General features: G+C 34.5%; 1 protein-coding gene across 5 annotated transcripts in view; it reads right to left on the bottom strand.

Annotated features, from left to right (window-relative positions):
• Positions 1-17,035, bottom strand: part of PEAK1 (pseudopodium enriched atypical kinase 1) — a 305,386-nt gene that overhangs the window by 141,007 nt on the left and 147,344 nt on the right. The gene's annotated exons all lie outside the window — the stretch shown is intronic.

The following is a 17,035-nucleotide window of genomic DNA, read 5'->3' as shown; positions in this document are numbered from 1 at the left end:
TAAATGTGTAGATTGCTTTAGGTAGTATAGACATTTTAACTATATTTGTTCTTCTAATCCATGAGCATAGAATGTCTTTCTATTTCAATTTCCTTCATCACTGTTTTATACTTTTCAGAGTATAGGTCATTCACCTCTTTGGTTAGGTTTATTTGTAGGTATTGCATTATTTTTGGTGAAATTGTAATAGGATTATTTTCTTGATTTCTCTTTCTGTTGTTTCATTATTAGTGTGTAGAAATGCAACAGATTTCTGTATATTGATTTTGTCTTCTACTAATATACTGAATTCATTTATCAGTTCTAATAGTTTTTTGGGAGTCTTTAGTGTTTTCTGTATACAGATGCATGTCATCTACGAAGAATGAAAGGTTTACTTCTCCCTTACCAGTTCAAATGCCTTTTATTTTGCTTTATTGTCCAACTGCTGTGGCTAGGACTTCCAGTACTATGCTCAGTTGAAGTGGTGAGAGTGGACATCCTTGTCTTGTTCCTGACCTTAGAGGGAAAACTCTCAGTTTTTCCCCATTGAGGATATTAGTGGTGGGTTTTTCATACATGGCCTTTATTATATTGAGGTATACTCTCTCTAAACTTACTTTGTTGAAGGTTTTTACCATGAACAGATGTTGTGCTTTGTCAAATACCTTTTCTGCATCTACTGAAATGATTATATGTTCTTATCCTTTTTTTTTTACTGATGGGTTGATCAATCAATTCAATCATGTTAATTGACTTGTGAGTATTGAACCATCCTTGCATCCCAGAAATAAATCCCACTTGATTGTGGTAAATGATGCTTTTTAGTGTACTGTTAGATTCTGAAGGTATCTGTTAAATCCCTCTGGTTCAGTGTGTCATTCAAAGCTACTGCTTCAGTCTTGATTTTCTTTAGATGATCTGTCATTAATGTAAGTGGGTATTACAATCCCCTACTATTACTGTAGTATTACTGATTTCTTTATGTTTGTTATTAGCTATTTTATGTATTTGGGTGCTCTCATGTTGGATGCATAAATATTCACAACTGTTATATTTTCTTGTTGGATTGTCCCTGTTATTATTATGCAGTGTCCTTCTTTGTCTTTTTACAGACTTTGTCTTAAAGTCTATTTTGCACAATATAAACATTGCTACTCTGCTTTCTTTTTACATCCATTTGCATGATAAATGTTTCTCCATCCCCTCACTTTCAATCTGCAGGTATATTTAGGTCTGACATGAGTCTCCTGTAGACAGCATATATATGGGTTTCTTTTTTTTTAATTCACTTTCACCCTATGTCTCTTGATTGGGGCATTAGTCCAGTTACATTTGAAGTAATTATTAATTGATATGTATTTATTGCAACTTTGTTACTTGTGGTTGTTTTGTGGTTTTTCTCTGATCCTTTCTTTTTCTTTCATGGTTTGCTGGTTTTGTTTAGTGATATACTTGGGTTTCATACTCTTTAGGTTTTGCATATCAGTGTTTTTTTGACTTGTGATTACCATATATAACATCTGCATATAGCAATATATATTAAGATAATATTCACTTAAATTTGAACTCATTCTTTACTCCTTTCCCCTTCATGTTTCACATATTTGGTACCATTTTTACATCCTTTTACCTTGGGTTTCTCTTGACTGATTCTTACAGATATACTTTTTTTTTTCCTTACAGATATACTTTAATTTGGGGGTGGGGGGGGCTTCTGTGCTTCCTATTTTCTTACTCTTACCTATGGTTTTTGTTGTAAAATACATTTTTAAATGAAAAAATTCACTGGGAGGGCTGAATAGCAGATGAAAAGGAAGAGTCCGTTAACTTGAGAACTGTTAATAGAAATTATACAATTCAATCTGACCAAGAAAGAGAAATAAAATTTTTTAAAAATCAAAAGAGCCTCAGGGATTCTTGGAAAAATAACCCAAGGTCCATCCTTATGCTCCTGGTGTCCCAAAAGGAAAAGAAAAAGATTATGGGGCTAAAAAAAAATTGGATGTCTAAAAAATTCCCAAATTTGGCAAGACATAAACTCACAGATCAAAAAAGCTCACTGAACTTGCTGAAATCTAAAGAAATCCATACCAGGACATCCTAACCCAACTGATGAAAACAAAAAACAAACACAGTTTGAAGCCCCCCAAAGAAAAACAATAGTTTTAGGGAACTGACTTGAAAGACTATGGATTTCTCATCAGAAACCATGAGGCCAGTATGAAATGGCACAATATTTTTAAAGTACTGAAAGGAAAGAACTATCAACTAGGAATTCTATATTCATCAAAACGTTCCTCAGGGAGTAAGGTCAAATAAAGACACTGGATGAAGGAGACCAAGAGAAAATGTTACCAGCAGATATGCTACAAAAGACCTGTTTTTTTCTTTTTTCAGGCAAAGAGAAATGTTATCAGATGGAATTCAGAAGATTAAAAATAATGAAAAAGAGAAAGGGTAAATACCTGGATAAATATTCTTCTTCTGAATTCTTCAAAATATGTTTGATAGGTAAAAGCAAAAATTATAATATCACCTGGTACAGTTTTCAATGCATATAATATAATACATAAGGTAACTATATCCTAAAGTGGGGAGGTGGGGGGGGGATAAAGCCACCTATATATAGTGATACAGTGCCTACCTTTTATCTGAAGTGGTAAAATATTGACTGTAGTTACAAAAAATTTAATAAGTACATTGTAATCCATAGAGCATACTAATTTTTTTTTTAAACAAAGACATATAGTAGGGGTACCTGGGTGGCTCAGTCAGTTGAGCATCTGCCTTCAGCTTAGGTATTGATCCTAGGATCCTCTTACTGAGCCCTGTGTTGGGCTCTCTGCTCAATGGGGAGCTTGCTTCTCCCTCTCCCTCTGCCTGCTGCCCTGCCTGCTTGTGCTCTCTCTGTCTCTCTCTCTCTTTGTCAAATAAAAATAAAATCTTAAAAAATAAAAGAAGTATAGTAAAAAACACAATAGGTGAATTAAATGGAAAACCAAAAGATGTTTAAATAAGGCAGGAAAGAGAAAACAGGATGTAAAAGAGTGGAAACAGAAAATAAATGGTAGACCTAAATTTAAACATGTCAATTACATTAGATGCAAATATTATGCATACTATAGAATAGTATAAACACACCGTTTAAAAGAGACTATGAGAACGGATTTTTGAAAAACCATGACCTGAGGGGCTAGGGTGGCTCAGTTAGTTAAGCAGCTAATTTGGCTAAGGTCATGATCCCAGAGTCCTGGGACTGAGTCCTGTATTGGACTCCCTGCTGAGTGGAGAACCTGCTTCTACCTCTCTCTTTTCCTGCCACTCTGCCTACTTGTGCTCACTCTCTGTCAAATAAATAAATAAATAAAATCTTCAAAAAAAAAAATCATGACCTAATTATTTGATATCTATAAGAAACTCATTTCAAATATAATGATACAGATGGGTTTAAAGTACAAAGAAGGAAAAATATAAACTGAAAGCTCTAATCAAACTAAAGCTGGAGTGGTTATACTACCAAAGTAAAGAAAATTGACAGGGATGAAGAGAAACCTTTGATGATAAAATGAAAAATGATAAAATGTCAATTCACCAAGAAGGCGTAACAACTCTTAAATGTGTATGAACCTAAGAAGAGTGACTCAAAACATAAGAACAAAAACTGACAAAACTGAAAGGAGAAATAGATAAATCTACCATTATAGTTGGAAACCTCCTCTCTCAGCAAACAGTGGACAAACAATTCAGTAAGGATACAGAAGAGCTAAACAATACCAACGAGCAACTGAAACTAATTGACATTTATAGAATGCTTTATCCAACAATAGCAGAATATACATTCTTTGCAAATATACATGAAACATTTACCAAGATACACCATAACCTAGATCATGAAAAAACCTTAAGATATTTAAAAGAACAAAAATCATAAAGAATGTTCTCTGATCATAAAAAGTAGAAAAAAACAGAAAGATAACAGGAAATTCTCTAAACACTTGGAAATTGTCTAAACGAATAATCCTTGATTCAAAGAGGAAGACTAAAGAGAAATTATAAAATATTTTGACCTGAGCAAAATAAATTACAAAGTTTCCAAATTTGTGGGATGCAGTTAAAGCAGTGCTTACTGGGAAAGCTACAGTATTAAATGGTTATATTACAAAAGGAAAGTTTCAAACTAATAATTTAATAATCTAAGATTCTATCATTAAATTAGAATATGACAGACACACCTGGGTGGCTCAGTCAGTTAAACATCTGGGTTCTGATTTTGACTCAGGTCATTATATAAGGGTCCTGGGAACAAGCCCTGCATGGGGGGGTGCGGTCTGTGCTCAGCAGGGAGTCTGATTCTCTCTCTCTCCCTCTGCCCCTCCCCTGCTTGTTCTCTCTCTCACACACACACACACACTCTCTCTCTCTAATCAATCAGGAAATAATTCTTTAAAATAATTAGGGACACCTGGGTGGCTCAGTTGGTTAAGCATCTGCCCTCATGTTATGATCCAGCATCATGGGATCCAGTCCCATATCAGGTTCCCGGCTCAACTTCTCCTTCTCCCTGTTTCTCCCTCCGCCCGCTGCTCTCCCTGCCTGTGCTCTCTCTCTGAGACAAATAAATAAATAAAATCTTAAAAAAAAAATAGAATACAACAAAAATCAACCCAAAGTATGCAGAAATTAGAGAAAAAAAAAAAAAGCTAAGCGCAGAAACTACTGAAATGAAAAGGAGAAAAACAATAAAACCTAAGGCTGATTCTTCAAAAATATTAATAAAATTATAAATTTCTAGTGAGGCTGACAAGGAGAAAATACAAATTACCACTATTAGGAATAAAAGCTATCACTACAGACCTTACAGATACTAAAAAAAGGGGGCGGGGAACAGTATGAGCAATAGATACTAAAATACTAAATACTAAAATACTTAAATTTGACAACTTAGATTAAATAGATCAATCTCTTGAAAATCACAAGCTACCAAAACTCACCTCAGATAAAAACAGATAACTACATAGCCCTATAACTATAAAAGACATTGAATTTATGTTAAAAGCCTTCCACAAACAAAACAAAATAAAAACAACTAAGGAGAAAATGGTTTTACTCTCTATTTCTGCCAAACATTTCAAGAGGAAATAATACCAATTCTAGACAATGTATTCTAGAAAGTGAAAAAGGAGATTTTTTGAGATCTGCTTTACTCTGATGCCCAAACCAGCAAAACAGCACACACCTTCCAAAATAAACCAATCAAAACTAGGCCAATATTCCTCATGAACATAAACATAAAAATTCTTAGCAAAGGGGGTGCCTGGGTGGCTCAGTTAAGTTTCGGCTCTTGGTTTTGGGTCAGGTCATGATTTCATGGTTGTGAGATCAAGCCCCGGGGGGGGGGGGTGGTGTCTGTGCTCAGCACAGAATCTAGTTCAGATTCTCTCCCCTTATCCCTACCTGTCTGCTTCTCTCCCCACTCATGCTCTCTCTATCATAAAGAAATAAAATCTTAAAAAAGAGAGAGAGAGAGACTCTTAGCAAAATATCAGCAAATTGAATCCAGTAATATATGAAAAGAAAAATGTACCATAAACAAGTGGGGTTCATCCTAGGAATGTAAGTATGGTTCAATATTTAAAAATTAATCAATGTAACTCATCATATTAATGGCCCAAAGAGGAAAATCTTCATGTTCATATCAATTGACAGATAAATTAATTGACAAAACCTAATACCCAATATCTTGAAAACCCTGGCCAAACTAGGAGTAGAACTTCTTTAACATAATTAAAGGGCATCTACAAAATCCAACAGCTAACATCATACTTCATAGTAAAAAAACTGCTTTTCCATCCAAATAGGGAAAAAGACAAGGATGCCCACTCTCATTATTCTTATTCCACAATATCCTGAAAGTCCTACACAGTGCAATAAGGCAAAAGAAAGAAAAAACATACAGATTATGAAGAAATAAAACTGTGCCAATTTGAAGATGACATGCAGTGTATACATAGCAAATCCCAAAGAATGTATGAAGAAACCTCTTAGAATTAATAAAGGAGTATGGTAAGATTGCAGGATACAAGGTCAACATGCAAAAATTAATTGCATTTCTATATATAAGCAATATACAAATGGTAATCAAAATTTAAAAATACCTTTTAGAACAGCATCCCCCCCCAAAGAAAAGAAAAATGAAATCCTTGTGTATAAGTCTAAGGAAACAGGTACAGCAACTCTATGCTAAGAACTATAAAATGCAAATGAAAGAAATCAAAGACCTAAATAAATGAAGAGACACTGTGTTCATTAACTATAAGACCCAACAGAGTAAAGATGCCAATTTTCTCCAAAATGATCTACAGATTTGATAGAATTCCAAGTAAAACCCTGTTTTTCCCATTGAACAATATACTATGAATATTTTTCCATATCAACATGAATTCTTCAATAACATTATTTTAAATGGAAGCATGTTTTCCTATCTAGTTTTATTCTAAAATTATTTACCCATTCCTTTATATTTTGATATTTGTTTCCAAATTTTATCTAATAAACATGCTTTAATGAAGACACCCTCCTAATGTAATCCTTGCAAATATCTTCATCTCTTTAAATAGTACAGGTACTTGTATTTTTAAAACTTTTGAAACATGTTGTCAAAATGACCTCAGGAAAGGGCTTTTATCTTTAAAGTCTGACTCAAAAACCCATCTCTTCTCAAAAACTCTCTCTGATTAGTACTTTCCCACTGTTCCATCTGTGTAACTATTTGGTCTCATTAAATTACTGTTACATGTATTGGACCATAGGCAATTACTGCTTCAATAAGAAAGTGGGCCTCTAGGCTATCTGCTTACAAAGAATGTAATATGTCTCACAGGAAATCTGAGAGAGGAGAAAATACACAGGGTAAAGATAAACTCATGGGCTACGAAATGGCTAATGAAGTTGGCATAGACGGATGGAGTACTGGAATTAAGTGGCTACCACACTATCTTCTATAAATAGAGCATATTCTAATCATTTTTAGATTTTCCTACTATTCTGACAGTGGCTGCAGGTAGTGTTTGCATTGTCTGTATTATCTTTGGAACTAGTGAAAAAAGTTCAAGTTTTGGAAAATTATGTCAAATTCTCTGTTTTCTCAAAATTCATATATGCCCTCTCTAGATTTCTATCATGCCTCACTTGGAAAGCATGAAATTAAAGGCTAACTGATGTCTTCTGACAGAAAAGTGTAACAGTCATTCAGAAACAATGCCTATTGTGTTTTATTCCACTTGAGAAATACATTAAGAATAAAGTCTCAAACTGTGCATTTTTAGAATCTGACATCACTCACAAATAATTAGCCAATACAAATTAGGTCCAACATTGTGCATGTTTCACTGAGAAAAAATTAATTAGCCCTGTTAATTATGAATGTCATAGGAAAGTTCAGCTGTGGCACTCTGACAGTGCTGTAACAAACAGCAATTTGAGGCATCACCTCTATGCCTCAAATATATGATCTTAAAAGACAGCAGCCCCTGGTATAGCAATATCCTATAAGAATATCCCTGCAAATATCCTGTAAGAGGAGCATATTTTACACAGCCACACATTTTGGACTAAATCTGAGCCAAGAATGAGAACAAATGTTACTCATATCTGATTTATATTTGACAAATACAGACTTATCATGAACTCCTGGTTTGAATGCCTGCATGCTATTTCCATGGCAACTGCATAAACATTTTCCTCATAACACACAGCCATCTTCATTCTTTATATCCCATTATTTATTTTTTTCTACTCTCAGGGGAAAGCCTAATTTATTCCCTGGGGGGGGGGGATCAATGATTTTCTTAATCAGTGGCATTTGAAGAGTAGGTGGCACAGTTCTTTTTATGGAAAAACAATTTCCACCAACACTCTTGCTAAGTGATAGAAGACTGGGGGAGAATAAAAGGAGTACTTGTTTTAGGGAAAGTGTGAGTACAAGTTGCAATGAATAATCCTTCAAAAGAGAGGAGAATATATATTAGAAATCCACAGAAGGTTGGCCAAAGTGATCACATGCAACTCTAACTTCTCCATGTGTGTGGAGTATCATGGAGACTCTTTTATGGGAGAGTGATCTTTCATTCCTACAGTTTTGACAGTCTTTGAAAAACTCCTTTGCTACTTCCCTTGTGTGATAGAGACTGCAAAGAATGGCCAGCAACTGGAGGCAAGAGAAAGATTACCCACTTTAAAGCAGATCAAATGACAGCTAAAAGGAAAGATAAAAGGAAACCACATCAGGTTCCTTCACTTTGTCTATTCTTTGAGCCTAAGGTAATTACCGCAGATTCAAATGGCAGCAGATGAAGACATCCCATATTGAATTTTAGCTGACTATCAAATTAACAATTTCTCAAAGTCCTCAAAGGGACACTGAACCAATTAACATTCTTCAGTGGACTCAGAGCTCACTCTCCTTCTCTTCGCACCAACCAGTGTGACAACACTCATCAATGTTCTGTTACTGTTTATATAGGATTCCCTCAAGGGACCTATATAATGCCCCTTCAGTCTAACATAGCGGTCTGTCAATAGTACATTAGTAGATTAAATGAATCTTTATTTATTCATAATGTATATACATATTTCTTATAATGCATAATGCTTCTCAAATGGTGAAACAAGTTTCTAATAATTCCTTCTACCATTTTGATATTTCTATGCTAGTGGCAGTCTTATTACTTTCTCCACTTCTACAAGGTGAATCCACTTCTACAAGGTGAATCCTCTCTTTCATTTACCTCTGAGGCCCTCGTTAAGCCAACAGCCAATGCCCTTTTGTTTCTTTTTGGTTTTGTTTTTAAATGCTCAGTACTAGGGGTGCCTGAGGGGTTCCATCAGTTAAGCATCTGCCTTAGGCTCAGGTCATGATCCAGGGGTCCTGGGAGTGAGTCCCATGGTGGGCTCAATGCTCAGCAAGGAGTCTGCTTCTCCCTCTTCCTCTGCCGCTCCCCCTGCTTGCATGCACCCTCTCTCTCAAATAAATAAAATCTTTAAAAAATAAATGCTTAATATTATCTATTGAAAAGATTAATCTTTCTTCATTGGATTGTTTCCACACCTTTGTCGAAAAATCCACCATATATGTATAGATCTATTTGTGAACTGCTTATTCTTTTCCATGGATCTATGTGTCTATTTTTTCAATAATCATACAATATACTGGTTGATTATTTTAGTTCTATACTAAATCTTGATATCAATTCTGCTCCTATTCAAAATTGTTAGGGCCTTTCTTATTCCTTTGCCTGTCCAAATAAACTTTAGAATTAGCTTGTCTACTGCTACAAAACAGTTCCTCCTGGGATTTTGATAAGGTTTTCATTCAATTTATAGAACAATTTGGGGGAACCAGCATGTCAACAATAGTGACTTTTCCAATAGTTGAGCACAGTATCCTTCTCCATTTAATAAAATCTTCTTTGATTACTTTCATCAGGGCTTTGTAGGTTTTTAGCAGACAGATGCTGAATATTTTTTCATTTAATTTATACCTGTTTCATATTTTATAGTATCGTTATAAATGGCATTTTCTAAAATTTCAACTTCTAATTGTTAATTACTAGTATGTAGAAATATGATTTGTTTTTATATAATGATTCTTGTATCCTGTGACTTTGCTAAATTTACTTATTAATAGTAATAAAAGATTTTGGGGGATAGATTCTTTGGGATTTTCTACATAGAACATTATTTGCAAAAATTTTACTTGCAAATGTTTTCTTTTTTTAAAATTTAATTTTATTTTTTTTTCAGTGTTCCAAAATTCATTGTTTTTTGCACCACACCCAGTGCTCCATGCAATACATGTCCTCCATAATACCCACCACCAGGCTCACCCCACCTCCATTCCCCCCTTCCAAAACCTTCAGATTGTTTCTCAGAGTCTATATTTCCTATTCAATTGGTATTCCTTTTATTTTTTCTTCTCCCTCTTTTTCTTCCCTTTTTAGAACTGGTTATGACCTCTAGCACAATGTTGACATCCTTGCCTTATTCCTATATTAAGAGGAAAGCATTCCATTTTTAATCATTAAGTATGATATTAGCTACAAGATATTTATATTTGCCCTTTACCAGGTTGAGGAAATTGCTTCTATTCCTAGTTCGTTGAGAGTTCTTTATCATGAATTCATGCAGTATCTAACTATTGAGATCATCATATTTTTTTCCCCTTTGTTGCTATGTGAATTGTACAGATTCATTTTTGAAGATTAAAACAACCTTCTATTCCTGAGATAAAGCCTACCTAAACATCATAATGTATTATTTCTACATTTTGCTATTTTTTTATTTGAAAATATTTTAAGATTTTTGAGTCTGTGTCTAAAGTTCTTAATTTTGTATTTATCTTTAGCCCATTCTGATGTCATGATAATACTGATCTTATAAATTAGTTGGAAAGTGTTCTTTATTCTTTCATTTCCTGACTGAGTTTGTGCAGAATTGATACTATTTCTTCCTTAAATGCTTGGTAGGATTTGCCAATAAAGGCATCTGGGCCTAGAATTCTCTTTAGTGGAGTGTTTTAAGATTTTATTTGTTTATTGGATAGACAGAGATCACAAGTAGGCAGAGAGGCAGGCAGAGACACACGGGGGTGGTGGGTGGGGGCGGGGAGCAATGCTGGGCCTGATCCCAGGGTCCTGGGATCATGACCTGAGCAGAAAGCAGAGGCTTTAACCCACTGAGCCTCCCAGGCGCCCCTAGTGGAGAGTTTTAAATTCCAAATTCAATTCTTTAATTATATAGGGCTATTCAGGATTATGTGTCTTTTCTTGAGAACCTTGGTATTTTGGGTCTTCCAAATTTTTCCATTCAAGTTTTTGAATATATCGGCCCAAAGTTTTGTTCATATTTTATCTCTTAATGGATATTTAGTTTGTTTTCACTTTTTGACTATTGTGAATAGTGTGACTATGGACATTTTGTATACACACATTTGAGAGAGACCCTGTTTTCAGTTCTTTTGAGTATACATCTAGGAGTGAGATTCCTAGGTCATATGATACTTCCATGTTTAACTTTCTGAGGAATCACCTAACTTTCACAGCAGGTGAGACATTTCACAATCCTACCAGTAATGTATGAGGTTCCAATTTCTCCACATCCTCACCAACACTGCCATTCACCCCCCCCCCTTTTTTTTAAGTTATAGACATCCTTGTGGATGTGGCATCCTATCTCACTGTGGCTGGCACACTTTTTAAAAAAAAATTCGGACACCTGCCTGGTGATTTGGGGAGGCTGTACATTGGAGTACAAAGGTCCTAGTGATTTTTCATTCTTGGTGGATGGGCAATAGATAGAAATACTAGTTAAGAAATCTATCTGGAAATGAAGTTACTAACTACATTTCTCCACTTTGCATCTAAACAAAGCATTTGCGTCTTGTTTCCTTTTAAACATTCCTCATGTGAAACTTACCTGCCAGTTATACAATGGCCTTTTATTTATCAGTAGAGAGTTCTAGAGCACCAGAATGTTTTATGCTTTCCTTCCTTTCTATACACCAAACCAGAGGAAGGAAACAAACTCTGGGCCCAATTCCAAGAAGAATGAGTTTCTTAGGGATCAATAGTTTCCTTTCATTTTTACAATTTGGCAATTTTAGAAAAGCTTTCCTGTGACCATGTGCTAGAATTTTAATCTTCAAAACATACAAGTGAGAATGATAATGCTATTTTTTCTTCCACTTTTCTGTTGCTACTACATGGGGCCAATTACTGCAGAATTAAAGTACCAGTAGGATTGGGAATAACTGGCTTGCCTGTTACAAGCATTTTTTGTTGATTTCCAGTTTTTCACTGTTATACGACCATGACGGGTGAATTTTCCTTTTAGGAACAGAAACAAGGGAGTTCTCTGCATTTTTTTATGCTCTGCAATAGCCTCAGATATTTAGTGGTATTCCAGCTGATTGTCATTAACTTAAAACATTTATTGCTAATTATAGTTGGCACAATGGCTCCAAGGGTTAAAATATGTTAACACCTTTGGTGATGTCCTTCACAATTGATGCAGATTCCTCTCTCTCTCCCTCAATCGTCCCTCAGCCAGGGCTAGACCTTTGGTGAAAGGACTTCTAAGCTCTTCTCAAAGTCCAGATAAACATCCTCTCCCTGGGTCATTTTATTACAGTATTTTCACACACAGCACCAGGGGCATAATGATAATACATGTGTAGCAGAGAATTGCTACCACATGACACAGTCATTTCTTGCTCATTTGACTATACAAGAGAATATTTCTAATCTCAGCAGTAAAGTTTAAAAGAAATCTAACATTAGAGCAGATGTCAGCCCTAAAAAGTATTTGTTTTCCCAAGAGTCTTTAAAAATATATTTGAAAACCTACAGAATGATGGAATTACAGTCTTCCAAAACACAATGCAGATTTACTTCAATGACAGCAGCACTCTGGGTAGCAAGAGAACAAAGCCACAACACAACAGCAAATCTCCACAACTGACGAGAGTATATTATCTACTCTACTGTGTTCTATTTTACTTTGAACTCATATGAAAAAATACAATTATATATCACACATCAACGAAAGACACAAAAGTGCATCAATGAAAGATGCAAATGTACAAATGCAAAATGTTACCATTTATACTGCATATTGTTTCTGAGTACACACACTGTAAGCGTGTATTTCACCAACCTCATAGAGCATTTTCTCTGGAAAAGGAAGGATAGGAATGAGATTGGAGAGTGTTATAAAGAGGATTTCAAGTGTTCCTAAATTGTTTAATTTCTTTCAGCAAGAATGACAAAATGTTAGCATTCATTTCATTCTTAGTGATGAGAGAAAGGTGATTGTTAAATTATTCTGAATTTTTCTTAATTCTTGGAAATTTTCATAATAAAAAATTGTTAAGAGAAATAAAAATAGCACCTGGTTATGTTTTAGCTTGGAAGTAAAGCAGATTTATAAACAAAGAAAACATGAGGAAGAACCTTCTTTCTTGGGAGTAGTGTCCGACCAAAATACATTTTATATATTTTAGTGTATGGCTTGAAAGAATACTTGAAGTGATACTGCAATTTCTGAGTAATATTGGGCAAGTAAATTTGCTTCCAAGGGCTTTCATCCCCTTTTAGGTTAAGAAAAGGTATCAGAATAAAATAACTCAGATAACCTCTTCAACTTAAAAGTTAATTACTTTTTCCCCTTAGAAAAGGTAAGTATATCTGTGCACATGTTATTTCCTTTGCCTAGAATTCTTTTTCTCTAGTTTGCTCACTGGCAGTAAACTCCTATTTATCCAGTAACACTCACAAAGGATACTTTTGTGCTTTAGGACATCTTCCCTCACTCTTCCCAGGTAGGGAAAATGACTGTCACAATTCTCTGCTCATATTTTCATTAAACACTTGACATAGTGGTACATCTATTTACACATTTGCCTGCCCTGCTAGACAGTGAGCCACTGAGGACAGACCCTGCACCTTATGTGCCTTCCACAGAGACATGCTTAATAGCCAAGAGAGATGTAATATAGACAAACCACTTGATACTATGTTAGCATGAAATAAGTTTAAAATTTTTTTACCTATTGCAAATATTTTTTTTTCCCAAGTAAATATGTGATGAATGAATGAATGAGTCAGTAATACAAAATGGCATGAAGTTTACTCCATTTGTCAGGTATGCTGATAATCCAAGAAGAAGGCAAGAGTAATCCAGAAGCTCTCTCAACATTTTCTATTTTACAGGATCATTTTGAATTTTATAGCCTCAGTTTAGAAAGCAAGTTTGAAATAACTTTTCTTGTTTTATCTTCGCTTTTCCTCCTATTACACAGTCCCCCCACCACAAGAGGAACATAAAATACTCCTAATTTAAGAAAAATCTCAGAAAATTGAGATTCTGAAAAGCTGCTATAACATATTTGATCATATTTTGGGGGTATCATGCAATTGGTTCAAACAGTTCACTCAACCCCTATTCTCAAATGGGGACTGACTACAATTCCTTTGGTGGAGGAGGGACAGTGATATGAGGAAGGGAGAAAGAAGTTGGTGGAAAACGGCAAATAATATATGAAAAACCTTGCTGAGATCTGAAAAATTGAGTTAAACCTACACATTCATTTGGGGGGAAAACTGGTATCTTTAATATGCTGAGTTTTGGTGATAGGCTTAATCATCTTAAACCCTGATGACGGGTTAATGTACTAGTTTTCTACTCTTAAAATATGAAGTATCTATTTGAAGGGGCCATATGTAAATTTAACAAAAAAAATTATGCCATTCGATTCATTACTACTTTAGTCTTTAGGGATAGTATCAGTTTCTGAGACTGAAAAACAATGAAAAATTTCCAGGGATAAAGGGAAAGGCAAGTAAGACTTTAAGGGATGACAGCTGAGCAAAGGTCATTTTGCATTTCCCCTACCCCTGTCTCCTACCTTTCTCTGTCTTTTAAGTTTCTAACTCAAATGAAATGTGGATCTACTGAGATCACCTTCAAGTAACTTAGCCTTTACTTGGGAGTGGATCATCTTTTATACAGTAAGTAACATTTTAAAAACAATCGAAATAATGATAAATTACTGACAAAGTGAAATTGATGCTGCAAAAGGAACATGATACATACCACGAGGGAGTATAACTTCACAAAGCTGAGATAAGCATGCCGCTAATAATAATTTGCTAGCTTTCACTACATAAGCAAGCAACTGCTACACACCCTAATGAGTATTTGTAAACTAGAACATACTTCCGGTTAAGAGCTCAGGCTGTGGAGTCAGACAGAACTGGCTCTACAAATAACAAACCTGATGCAGGGCAATTAACTTTTCTGAGAATGTGCTTCCTCATATGTAAAATGGAGATATTCAATAAGACCCATGTCAAATACAGTTGTGAAACTCAAGATAATGCATATTAAACACTGATCCGAGTGTTTAGCATATGGTAATCACTCAATACACATTAATCTCTATTATTTTTAATTCTTTTTTTTCTGTGCAAATTTTACACAGACTTCCCTTCATAAGGAGAGTTTTGCAAAATAAAGGTGCTGTAGAGGATGTTCTAAAGGCCTACCAAGCTTTATAAGATTCTAGATGGATATATTGTTTAGAGTGGTCTTGTACTCTGCAAGAACATATCCCCAAGAATCACAACTTTAAGCTAATGAAATGAATTTAGAAAAAACTGGGTGTTTGACTTCACTTTAACATCATGCAGCTAGAATGTTTAAATATTAGCCTCTTTAAAGTGTCCATGGTAGTTTGCACAATTAGAAATTTGAACTCCCAATTGTACAAGTTAGAAATCCTGTTAATTGTACAACTAGAAATCTAATTCCATTCTTTTTTCAAACATCACAGACTTGGGATTTTAGAGGGACTTAGCTTGAATGAGGCCAGAAAAATTAAATATGTAAATACAGATGGTCTTCTTTAATTTTATGTACCTCATGGATGTGAGTTACATGACTTTTGAACTGGGCTAGAATCTGGAGAATCAGTGCAGTTCTTCTATTTTGTAGAGAGGTCGAGTTCTATCCTAGTCTGTTCCTTGATAACATTATAACACCGAAAAAAAATTGGCAGTGAGAAAAGTAGAAATTAATACTTGGAAATATCCACTATCTAAAGATTTCAATAATCCTATCCATAGTTACCAAAAATACTGAGAGACAGATTTAATGGAATTAAGAGTTTGATAAAGAGTGGTAAAAGTACCACAGTAAAAATTCTGACAATATTGTTTGTTTTTGATGTTTAATGTATTAATCTCATTAATGAAACTATGGTTATATATGATTATAGAAGCACACATAATTAAATGGGTAAAGAAAACTGAGATCATCACCGAGGAAGACAGAATATGTGATGACTTTCTACATACTACCTTACCTGTGTAAATGAATATTCGGCACTTTAATTTCTTTAGTGTTTCAAAAGTTGCTTTCTTCAACATCATTTTTTAATGGTTGAGAAGTAAAAAGAATTTACTGGACATTTAGAAAGGACTAAATGCTACTACATGGGTGGTAGTGACAAGAGCATGGAGAAGTGCTAACTATACCCTACATAGAGGTTTAAAGCAACAATTGGAGAAGTTTTTAAAAATATCAATGTTCAGGTATTTTTTTTTTTTAAATCAAGGTTAATGTTAGCACAGGAAAGAATTATAATAGGTACACTTTATCCTGGGTTACACTTGTCAGTTTGAATAAAGTCCTTGAAATAGGTGGTGTATTCCTTAGAATTATTAGGACTAGCAATTGATAGTTCTTTGATTGATTTTCACATATGCAGTTCACCACAGGAATCTAGTTTTTACTCAATTGCACCCATTCACTACCAAGATACAGTGACTCAAACAAATGCTTACTGTCAAAATCAAATTAGTACACTAAAAATGAATTGTTCGCTAAGATGCCTTAAAAATTTTGCAAACATTTTAATCTTTACCAAACATGCACTGTAACAATTATGGCCTAAGATCAAGGAGATTTAAGAAGACTGACAAACAGTCTTAAGTCTTTCTACAATTGCTTTCTGTTCTACCTGAAATGCAACAGTCCTTGTAATTTCACAAGAAATAATTTTATAATCTTTTCCAGTTTTTCTCTTCTTTTCTACTCTGGATTCTTGTTTCTAATAACTCTAAATTCCTGAGCAGGGGCAAAGGAGAAAATAATGATTAAATAAAAAGATGTCAGGTAGAAAGGCACAAAGATCAAGAGTAAGGAAACTAAAAACAAAAAGAAAGTTCAGAAAACAAGACTAAAAAACCTTTGCATATGCTACCATTTCATGCTGTCCAAGTTATTTCTATGAAAGGAAAAGTATTTGGTGAAGAATGGACCTATAAATAGACTAGTACTATGCTATATTTCTACTCAAATAAGCTTATCTGTTTCTATGTTAAGGAGTTCATAACCTGGGGAAAAAACAATTCTTTTGAGCACTATCAGGGTCAACATGAAGGGCCAAAACAAAGACCTGACTATGCCAAATAAATTAAAAAGTTTTCAGCTTTAT

Source organism: Mustela nivalis (assembly GCF_964662115.1).
Source record: "Mustela nivalis genome assembly, chromosome: 6".
Lineage (NCBI taxonomy): Eukaryota > Metazoa > Chordata > Mammalia > Carnivora > Mustelidae > Mustela > Mustela nivalis.
Note: the sequence above shows the minus strand (reverse complement) of the source record. Positions and strands in the feature narration are given on the sequence as shown.